Source organism: Sapajus apella, unplaced genomic scaffold, assembly GCF_009761245.1.
Source record: "Sapajus apella isolate SASKATOON/1434 unplaced genomic scaffold, GSC_monkey_1.0 scaffold31, whole genome shotgun sequence".
NCBI lineage: Eukaryota > Metazoa > Chordata > Mammalia > Primates > Cebidae > Sapajus > Sapajus apella.
In genome coordinates this window covers 1297351-1309708 of record NW_022436971.1, presented here as the reverse complement: position 1 = coordinate 1309708, position 12358 = coordinate 1297351, and the positions used below count along the sequence as shown (strand labels likewise).

The following is a 12358-nucleotide window of genomic DNA, read 5'->3' as shown; positions in this document are numbered from 1 at the left end:
GTAAGGGAAAACTTCCAGGAGAAAATTTGTTAATTAATAGACTTTTAATTGAATTATACATAGATAAAAATTAGGAGGGGGTGCCAAGATGGCTGAGAAGAGATGACACTGGAATGCAGCTCCCAGCAAATGAGATGCAGAGGGCTAGAAGACTTCACAATTCCGAGTGAGGTGCCGGCTTCATTTTGGGGGGACTGAAAAGACTCTGAAAGTAGCCCAGGGAGGGAGCCAAAGCAGGGTGAGAGCTGCCCAGGCAGAACAAACCAAGATAGGGTGGGGCGCGTCCCCACCTGGAACACACAGCCAGCTGGGAGGGTTGGGGGACTTCACCCCCTCAGTGCTCTGATTCGGATCCTGTGCTTATGTCATCCCTCCTGCAACCCACGGCCAAGAGCCCCGCCAGACTGAGGGGCGCTGTGGGTTGTTGATGCAAATTTGAGCCACCACTCCCACATGGTGCCGTAAGTTGTCAGCCAGACCATGGCAGAAGTTTGGACTAGCACCAGCAGGACAGAACAACGTATCCCACAGAAAGAGGCAGAGTTGAAAGCAGGGAAATAGGTCATAAGGCCTGGCAAGCCCCACCCCCAACAAAACTCAAACTGAAGCCCAAGTGCCAGAGAGCTTGGCAAGGAATACACCCGTTTGACTCCAACCAAGAAGATCGTGCTCAGGGAAGGAGAGATGCTATTGGGAAGGTGGGGCTAATTTCACCTGCAAACAAACCCCAGGGGAAGACCACCCATCCAATCAACCTGACTGAATCCAAGGCAGCCTAGCAGCGCCTCTACAGGCCAAAAAATATATAGCTCCAACCACAACAGAAAGGACATCCACCCAGAGATATCTCCCGAAATCACCAACTTCAAAAGTCAAAGGGAGATTAATCCACAAAGATGGGAAAAAACTAGCACGAAAAGGATGAAACCTTCAAAGATCAGAACACCTCCTCCCCTCCCAGGGATCACAACTCCTCACCATCAAGGGAACAAAACAAGACAGAAAATGAGTGTGATGAATCGACAGAAGCAGGCTTCAGAAGATGGATAATGACAAACTTCTCTGAGTTAAAAGACCATTGTTCTAACCCAATACAAAGAAACTAAGAACCTTGAAAAAAGGTTAGACGAAATGCTAACTAGAATAACCAGCTTAGAGAAGAACATAAATGACTTGATGAAGCTGAAAAACACAGCACAAGAACTTCGTGAGGCATGCACAGGTTTCACCAGCCGAATCAATCAAGCAGAAGAAAGGATATCAGAGATAGAAGAGCAAATCAATGAAATAAAACGAGAAGGCAAGATTAGAGAAAAAAGAGTGGAAATAAATGAGCAAAACCTCCAAGAATTATCTGAAAAGACCTTATCTGCGCTTGACTGGCATACCTGAATGTGATGGGGAGAATGAATCCAAGTTGGAAAACACCCTTCAGGACATTATCCAGGAGAACTTCCCAACCTAACAAGGCAGGCCAACATTCAAATCCAGGAAATACAGAGAACACCACAAATACATTCCTCAAGAAGAGCAACCCCAAGGCACATAATAGTCAGATTCACCAGGGTTGAAATGAAGGAAAAAATCCTAAGGCCAGCCAGAGAGAAAGGTCGAGTCACCCACAAAGGAAAGACCATCAGACTCACAGCGGATCTCTTGGCAGAACCTCTACAAGCTAGAAGGGAGCGGGGGTCAATATTCAACATCCTTAAAGAAAAGAACTTTCAACCCAGAATTTTGTGTTTGGCCAAATTAAGCTTCATAAGTGAAGGAGAAATAAAATCCTTTACGGACAAGCAATTGCTGAGAGATTTCGTCACTACAAGACCTGCCTTACAAGAACTCCTGAAGGAAGTACTAAACATGGACAGGAACAACCAGTACCAGCCACTACAAAAATGTACCAAATGGTAACAACATAGAAAGAAATAACCGAAAGAAATAACCAGTACCAGCCACTCCAAAAACGTACCAAATGATAAAGAGCATTGACACAATGAAGAAACTGTGCCAACTAATGGGCAAAACAACCAGCTAGCATCAAAATGGCAGGATCAAATTCACACATAAGAATATTAACCTTAAATGTAAATGGGCTAAATGACCCAATCAAAAGACACAGACTGGCAAATTGGATAAAAAGTCAAAACTCATTGGTGTGCTGTATCCAGGAAATCCGTCTCACATGCAAGGATACACATAGGCTCAAAATAAAGGGATGGAGGAAGATTTACCAAGCAAATGGAGAGCAAAAAAAAAGAAGAGTCGCAATCCTAGTAGAAGGGCATTATATAATGGTAAAAGGATCAATGCAACAAGAAGAGCTAATCATCCTAAATACATATGCACCCAATACAGGAGCACCCAGATACATAAACAAGTTCTTAACAACCTACAAAGAGACTTAGATTCCCACACAATAATAGTGGGAGATTTTAACACTCCACTGTCAATATTAGATCAATGACACAGAAAATTAACAAGGATATCCAGGACTTGAACTCAGATCTGGACCAAGCAAACCTAATAGACATCTGCAGAACTCTCCACCCCAAATCCACAGAATATGCATTCTTCTCAGCACCACATCACACCTACTCTAAAATTGACCACGTAATTGGAAGTAAATCACTCCTCAGCAAATGCAAAAGAACGGAAATCATAACAAACAGTCTCTCAGACCACAGTGCAATCAAATTAGAACTCAGGATTAAGAAACTCACTCAGAACCACACAACTTCATGGAAACTGAACAACTGGCTCTTGAATGCTGACTGGATAAACAATGAAATGAAGGCAGAAATAAAGATGTTCTTCAAAACCAACAAGAACGAAGACACAATATACCAGAATCTCTGGGACATATTTAAAACAGTGTCTAGAGGAAAATTTATAGCAATAAATGCCCACATGAGAAGCAAGGAAAGATCTAAAATTGACACCTTATCAAAATTGAAAGAACTAGAGGAGCAAGATCAAAAAAACTCAAAAGCTAGCAGAAGACAACAAATAACTAAGATCAGAACAGAACTGAAGGAGATAGAGACACAAAAAACCCTTCAAAACATCAATAATCCAGGAGCTGGTTTTTTGAAAAGATCAACAAAATACACAGACCACTAGCCAGATTAATAAAAAAGAAAAGAGAGAAGAATCAAATAGATGCAATAAAAAACAATAAAGGGAATATCACCACCAATTCCACAGAAATACAAGCTACCATCAGAGATTACTACAAACAACTCTATGCACATAAACCAGTAAACCTGGACGAAATGCATGAATTCCTGGACACTTGCACCCTCCCAAGCCTAAACCAGGAAGAAGTTGAAACCCTGAATAGACCAGTAACAAGGGCTGAAGTTGAGGGAGCAATTAATAGCCTACCAACGAAAAACAGCCCAGGTCCAGATGGGTTCACAGCCGAATTCTACCAGACATACAAAGAGGAGCTGGTACCACTCCTTCTGAAACTATTCCAAACAATACAAAAAGAGGCAATCCTTCCCAATCATTTTATGAGACCAACATCATCCTGATACCAAAACCTGGCAGAGACTCGACAAAAAAAGAAAATTTCAGGCCGGTATCCATGATGAACATAGATGCAAAAATCTTCAAGAAAATACTGGCAAACCGATTGCAACAGCACATCAAAAAACTTTTCCATCACGATCAAGTAGGCTTTATCCTAGGGATGCAAGCCTGGTTCAATATACGCAAGTCTATAAACATAATCCACCACATAAACAAAACCAAAGACAAAAACCACATGATTATCTCAATAGGTGCAGAGAAGGCCTTCGACAAAATTCAACAGCGCTTTATGCTAAAAACTCTCAATAAACTAGGTATCAATGGAATGTATCTCAAAATAATAAAAGCTATTTAAGACAAACCCATAGTCAGTATCATACTGAATGGGCAAAAACTGGAAGCATTCCCTTTGAAATCTGGCATTAGACAAGTATGCCCTCTCTCACCACTCCTATTCAATATAGTAGTAGAAGTTCTAGCTAGAGCAGTCAGGCAAGAAAAAGGAATAAAGGGTATTCATTTAGGAAAGGAGGAAGTCAAATTGTCTCTATTCGTAGATGACATGACTGTATAGTTATAAGACCCCATTGTCTCAGCCCAAAGTATCCTGAAACTGGTAAGCAACTTCAGCAAAGTCTCAGATACAAAATCAATGTGCAAAAATCACATGCATTCCTATACATCAATAACAGATGTAAAGAGAGCCAAATCAAGAACAAACTGCCATTGACAATTGCTACAAAGAGAATAAAATACCTAGGAATACAACTAACAAAGGATGTAAAGGACCCCTTCAAGGAGAACTACAAACCACTGCTCAAGGAAATAAGAGAGGACACAAACAAATGGAGAAACATTTCATGCTCATGATTAGGAAGAATCAATATTGTGAAAATGACAATACTCCCCAAAGTAATTTATAGATTCAATGCTATCCCCATCAAGCTACCTATGACCCTCTTCACAGAACTGAAAAAAAACACCTTAAACTTCATGTGGACCCAAAAGAGCCTGCATAGCCAAGACAATTCTAAGCAAAAAGAACAAAGCTGGAGGCATCATGCTACGTGACTTCAAACTATACTACAAGGCCACAGTAATCAAAACCACACAATACTGGTACCAAAACAGAGATATAGACCAATGGAACAGAACAGAGACCTCAGAGGCAATGCCACACATCTACAACGATCTGATCTTTGACAGACCTGATAAAAACAAGCAATAGGGAAAGGATTCCCTGTTTAATAAATGATGTTGGAAAACTGGCTAGCCATGTGCAGAAAGCAGAAACAGGACCCGTTCCTGACACCTTACACTAAAATTAACTCCACATGGATTAAAGACTTAAACATAAGACCTAACAGCATAAAACCCTAGAAGAAAACCTAGGCAAAACCATTCAGGACATAGGCATAGGCAAGGATTTCATGACCAAAGCACCAAAAGCATTGGCAACAAAAGCCAGAATAGACAAATGGGATCTAATTAAACTCCAGAGCTTTTGTACAGCAAAAGAAACAATTGTTAGAGTGAACTGGCAACCAACAGAATGGGAAAAAATTTTTGCGATCTACCCATCAGAAAAAGGGCTAATATCCAGAGTCTACAAAGAACTAAAACAGATTTACAAGAAAAAAATAAACCCATTCAAAAGCGGGCAAAGGATATGAACAGATACTTTTCAAAAGAATACATTTATGAGGCCAAAAAACATATGGAAAAATGCTTATCATCACTGGTCATTAGAGAAATGAAAATCAAAACCACATTGAGATACCATCTCTTGCCAGTTAGAATGGCAATCATTAAAAAATCTGGAGACAACAGATACTGGAGAGGATGTGGAGAAATAGGAACACTTTTACACTGTTGGTGGGAGTGTAAATTAGTTCAACCATTGTGGAAGACAGTGCGGCGATTCCTCAAGGACCTAGAAATAGAAATTCCATTTGACCCAGCAATCCCATTACTGGGTATATATCCAAAGGATTATAAATCATTCTATTATAAAGACACGTGCACACATATGTTCATTGCAGCAATGCTTACAATAGCAAAGACCTGGAGCCAACCCAAATGCCCATCGTTGATAGACTGGACAAGGAAAATGTGGCACATATACACCATGGAATACTATGCAGCCATAAAAAAGGATGAGTTTGTGTCCTTTGTAGGGACATGGATGAACCTGGAAACCATCATTCTCAGCAAACTGATACAAGAACAGAAAATCAAATACCACATGTTCTCACTCATAGGCGAGTATTGAACAATTAGAACACATGGACACAGGGAGGTGAGCATCACACACTGGGGTCTGTTGGGGTAGAATAGGGGAGGGACAGCGGCAGGTAGGGAGGTTGGGGAGGGATAACATGGGGAGAAATGCCAGATATAGGTGATGGGGGGATGGAGGCAGCAAACCACATTGTCATGCGTGTACCTATGCAATAATCCTGCATGTTCAGCACATGTACCCCACAACCTAAAGTACAATAAAATAAATAAATAAATAAATATAAACAAACATATAACTTTTTATTTATTATCTACTGAACATATTTGTGTAAACATTGCCTAGGTTAAGAAGTAGAACAATACCACCGTCCCAGAAATCCTCTTCATCCATGTGCCCCAACTGCGCGCCCATTCACTTTTAAAAGTGGAGAAACTTGTCACCATGGAGAGTGATAGCTGTCAACCTACAGTGTGAGATTTTGTAGATCATAGAAGTAAAAGGCAGTAAAATTTAGTTGGCCGACAATGCCTGTGTTTAGAAAAAAAAGTAAGTTTGGAAATTTGAGTTAAGACTCTCAGTTGGCAGAGACATTTAATGCAGGGACTGGAGGTACAAAATTATGTAAGAAGTTATTCATCTAGGCCGGGCGTGGTGGCTCAAGCCTGTAATCCCAGCACTGTGGGAGGCCGAGGCGGGTGGATCACGAGGTCAAGAGATCGAGACCATCCTGGTCAACATGGTGAAACCCCGTCTCTACTAAAAATACAAAAAATTAGCTGGGCATGGTGGCGCGTGCCTGTAATCCCAGCGACTCAGGAGGCAGGGGCAGGAGAATTGCCTGAACCCGGGAGGCAGAGGTTGCGGTGAGCCGAGATCGCGCCATTGCACTCCAGCCTGGGTAACAAGAGGGAAACTCCGTCTCAAAAAAAAAAAGAAGTTATTCATCTAATCTTAACTATCTCTGCCTCTTTAAAATTTCATGAGTTTCTAGAACAAACACAACTCTCAGTTTCTGGCTTTTATTAACTGATGATACATTTGTATTTACAGGTTGAATGCCCCTTATCTGAAATGCTTGGGACTAGAAATATTCCATATTTTGGATTTTAAAATATTTGCAGTATACTTATCAGCCGAGCATCCAAAATCCAGCATGCTCCCATGGGCATTTCCTTTGAATATCATATTGCTGCTCAAAAAGCTTCAGATTGTGGAACATACCAGAATTTGGATTTGGGATGCTCAGCCTGTATTAATTTATGTTTTCTGTTATTTCTAATCAGACTGTGGGTTCTCCACAAGGAGAGATAAATGAATTAACCTTTCTGATTAAAAAAGAAAGTTTTGCAGAGCAGGACGTATTACAATAAAGAGAAATTTTAATTAAGTGAGAGAACCATCTCTTGTAAGAGTTTTCAGGAAAGGAATGTTAGTACCTTGACTTTATGAAAGAGAAAGGGGGAGAAAATAGAATAATGTAGTGATTGAACATTAGCTTGGTGTCTGTCTTTCCTCATTGTTCACTGAGTGACTCTAAGAAAATCATATTTTCCTCATTATGACATTTTTTCATCTTTTCTATTTCTTCTTAACTCTAAAAACAATTTCAAATGTACCAAATAGTTACAAAATTGCTAGACTGAACACCTGCATGCCCATTGCCCAGTTTCACCAATTATAAACATTTTGTGGCTTTTGCTTTATCTCTCTCTGTATTTACTTTTACCCTTCCCCCTCTACCATTATGACGATGATGATGAATGATTTGAGAAAAAGTTGTAGACAATCATGATCCATCACTCTGAAATATTTCCTATGTAACCACAACATAATAATCAACTCAGGAAACTTAACATTTTTTATTGCTGTTATCTAATATATAGTCCACATTAAAATTTTACCATTTGTCTGATTCACAATCATACATTGCATAGTTATCACTTTTGTTTGGTTTCCTTTAACCTGGAATAGTTTATTAGCTTTTCTTTGTTTTCATAATAGGGCCTTCCATGATAAGGACATTGGGGAAAATACAGGCCTGCTATTTTGTACAGTGGTCCACATTTCAGGATTGTCTGTTTCCACTTACCTCCTTCCTAAAAAGACTGTGATATGGGACTTTTTTTTTTTCTGAGAACATTGTCTTAAATAACAAAGCCTACAAAGAGTTTTCAGGATAAAATCTGTTAGAACAAAGGAAGAGCCCAAAATCCTAGAAAGTAGAATCACTAAGATAATTTAGGTGTTATTGAAAGGAATTACATACATACATACACACAAACACACGTACACACACTCTCTCTCACTTACACAAGCGTGTGTGTGTGTGTGTGTGTGTGTGTGTGTGTGTAATTTTAGAATCCAAGATTTATAAACTTTGGAACAAAAATTAGGGTTTGTAAAAGCGGAACTTTTGATTTCGAAGGAGCAGTGCATTTATATTTTAAAGTGCTTGACATCTTACAGGAAATAATTTGTTTTATATTATAATGTACCATAGAAGGTAAGTCATGATTAGCTATATGAATAACTTTATTTTCATCTGATGTTTTGACTAAGAATAGAAAAGATTTTTTGTCTGTATGTTTGAGTACCTTGTATACTACCTAGTTTTTAGATGTGGTATATTTTAATGTCACCTTTTCTGTAAGTCTCTTACTGGATATATTAGGGAAATGTTTTGATATGGAGACCAAAGCAAAAGATTGGGACTATATCGATGGCTTTTCTGTTGATTAGTTATGTGACTGTGGGTTAGTTATATAACTTAAGGCATATGCAAATTCTGGAATCAGACTACCTAAGACCAGTTTCTTCTTTGCCACTTAAGTTGTTGGGCAGATTAAGTAACTTGTCCGTGCCTTGGTTTTCTCATCACTGAGGTGGATTATAATATGACCTACCTGATGTTTTATGAGTGAATGAGTTAGTAAGGTTTATGAGGGAATGAACTAACATAGGTTAGGAATTAATTAACATAGAATAGTGATTTGTACATAGTAAATCTTAAATAAGTGTTAGTATTCATTATCATCATCATCATCATCATCATCGAGCATAGTTTATTAGTATGACAAACTGTCAAAATGGAGATAATAATATACTTCATAGGGTAATTGTAAGGAATAAGTGAATTAATGCATATAAAACATATAGTACACGTTTAATATATATAATATGTCACATCCTTTAGTCAAATGCATATTAATGGGTTTACATTTTAACTTCCAAGTTTTTATTATTTTGTTTCTCTCTATTTCTTTGTTACTGTTGACTTTCTAATGTGAAAGTGGCAACAGGAAGGGTAAACATGCTTATACCACTGAAGTGGCCTATAGTCAGAATATTTGAGAAGTACTGTACTGGGTGACAATTGCAGGGGTTCTTATTCTAAAAATTTTAAAGTCTGCATCTCCAGCTTAAAATGTATGAGCATTCCTTTTATTGTTATTACTCTGTTTTCGTAATTATCCTGTTGAGAACACTGGAAAATGGAATTTGAGTTTCACTTGTTCCAAGTTAGTCTTTGCAGTGGAAGGAATATAGCTAGCTATATTTAGTATGAGCATTAAGAGGATATTGATGCTATTTAACCAGCTGTTTACATGAAATGCTTGGGAATTTTTTTTTTCATTTTTCAATGGATATCAATAAAGTATTGCAGAATGTAAATGAATCAAGTAAGATGACTTAGGTTTTAAGCTGGACTTTAAAAAATGCTTACCTTTTATATAAATGTGGTCAACGAAGATTGGCTCATATTGTGATTTTATCTGTGCCCTTTCCCTTTCAGATTGGAAGGGTGACCCTGAAATTAACTGGAGATTTTCCTGACTTGATCATTTTTCTAACACCCTCAAAATACAATTCCATTGTTTTGGTAAATTATTTTGACCCATTTGACTCTATGACTTTGGTACTTCTACCATATACCATTAGAGAATAGATTTTAGTGTATTTATTTTTCTTTTATTGCTTTAGATATGTATATTTAACTATACTGTATTCTGAAATGAGTTTCCAAAATAGTTGATGAAAATTGAACAGCTTCTGATCTGGGACTGAATTCTTTATTTTAGATGTTGGAGTTATTTTATGTTATAAATGTGATTATTTAGTGTGATTATTTATTCACTTTTTTTTAAATTAATTTTTTTTTTAAGAGACAGAATCTAGCTATTCAGCCCAGATCAGACTTGAATTCCTGGCTCAAACGATTCTCCCACCTCAGCCTTCTGAATAGCTAGGATTATAGACACATACTCCTGCACCCAGCAACACTGAAATTTTTATCACTCAGTTTTGTCTGTGTAAATGACAAAGCAAAATGATTATCATTTTTTGTTTTAAGGCTGCTTCTGCTAAACTCTTATAAAACTCTTCTCCTGTACACCTTCAAGTAAATGTCAAATACTTACATTGTTGTTTATACCAGCCAAACATAGCTATAGTTGGAAAGACTGATTTTTCCTCGAGAAATACCAACACAAATTAGAGTGGATTTTGGAAGTCATGTGCAGTATACCTGCAGTAACTCTATATCACTCCAAGATAACTGGATTCAGTTTCATAAGGAAATGTTGAGTTATTTTTGCTAATTTGTTCTAATAAGATAGCTGCCACAAATATGTGTTGCAATGCTACTTTTCCTAAGTCATGAATTAATATACTAGGAATATTTTAATAAGGCAAATACAGGTTTATTCTTTATCTTAAAATTAAATTTTAAATGAAGGCAATATGAGGAAAATATTGAGTTTTAAAACTAATTTCGTTTTCCTTTTTCTGTGTATTTGTTAATAGAAAACAAAAATGAACTTTTATTCTTTTTTCAAACTTATTTGTGTTTAGAAAAAATTAATGCAAATAAAAAAGCATTATCTCAATCTGTGGAACAAGCTTTTAGTTGTAAACACAAATGTATTAAACATATTGTTTCAAACATTAGATACATTTAGAGGTTAAGTTACCAAATCCTTGATAATGTCCTTATTATTAGCATAATAAACTTAAAAGACTGCACAGAATCCTCTTTTACCAAAAGCACTTTAAGAAAAATCTGGTATTTTATAGAATCAGTGAAATAAGATTAAATGGTGTTTTGATTTCTAAAAATTCATTGATTGCTTTGAATCCATTTATTTGCTTTTGCTTTTTATTCTTGGCCGTAAAGGTTAAGACGATGACAAGTCATTTAAGGTAGCAGCTTATCAGAGCAGGGTCTCTTCTCTGGGCCAGGGATAACTACCATCTGAATTCGGGCCCCTGGCTTTGTGGATTTTGAGAGAATTTTTGTTTCCAGACATTTCAGAAAATCCCTGCCCATTCATTAGCTTCAAAATACCTAGTATTCAAAAACATTAGGAGACGTACCAGGAAACAAAAAAATATGGCCCATATACAGGAAAAATAACAATTAGTAGTATCTGTCCTTAGGGGGGCCAGACATTGGAACTATTAAACAAAGAAGAAAATGTAGATAAGTCGAACTTCACTAAAATTAAAAACTTTTGTTCATCAAAGAATACTATAAAGAAAATGAAAAGATAAACCACAGGATTGGAGAAAATCATCTGCAAGTCATATATCTATCGATAGGGGTCTAGTATCCCAAATGTAAAGCACTCTTATGACTTAATAACAAGACTAGTTAACCCAACCACAAATCCTACAACTCAATAGCAAGAAAACATATAAGCCAGATATCAAAGGACCTGAAAAGACTTTTCTTCAAGGACGACATAAAAATAGCCAACAGGTATATGAAAGGTTCGCAGCATCATAAAATAATCAAGGAAATGCAAGTAAAAGCTGCTATATCACCTCACATCTATGAGCTATTAGGATAGATGTTACAAGTTGAATATCACTTATCCAAAATGCTTGAGGGACCAGGATTGTTTCATATTTTGGATTTTTGTGGATTTTGGAATATTTGCATTATACTTTTCAGTTGAGCATTCAAAATCTGAAATGCAAAATGCTCCAATGAGCATTTCTTTTTAGTGTTATGTTGGCATTCAAAAATTTTTGGATTTTGGAGCATTTTGGGTTTGGGATTCTTAGATTTGGGATGCTCAACGTATATCAAAAAGACAAAAGATAACAAGTGTTGGCAAGGGCGTTAAGAAAAGGAAACACATGTACACTTTTGGTGGGAACTTAGAATGGAGCAGCCATTGTGAAAAACAGTATAGATACTCCTAAGGAAATTAAAAATAGAATTACCATATGACCCAGCAATCCCTTTTCTGGGCATATACTCAAAAGAGATGACATCAGCTCATAAAACTATCTGCACTCCCATGTTGATTGCAGCATTATTCGCAATAGCTGAGATGTGGAAACAACCTAGGGGTTTGTCAGTGAACAAATAGGTAAAGAAGCTGTAGCGTATATGTACAATGAAATATTACTTAGCCGTTAAAAGGGAGGAGATCTGCCATTTGCCAAATAAATCAGACACAGGAAGAAGAATATTACATAATCTCATTTATATGAGGCATCTTTAAAAACAAAGTGAAATATACAGAGATAGAGAATAAAACATTGCCATAGTGGAAAAAATGGGTAGCTATA

The 12358-nt window shown here is 37.2% G+C and overlaps 1 protein-coding gene across 5 annotated transcripts in view; it reads left to right on the top strand.

The window, feature by feature from the left end:
- Positions 1–12358, top strand: part of NCOA1 (nuclear receptor coactivator 1) — a 277674-nt gene that overhangs the window by 147884 nt on the left and 117432 nt on the right. The window lies entirely within an intron of this gene.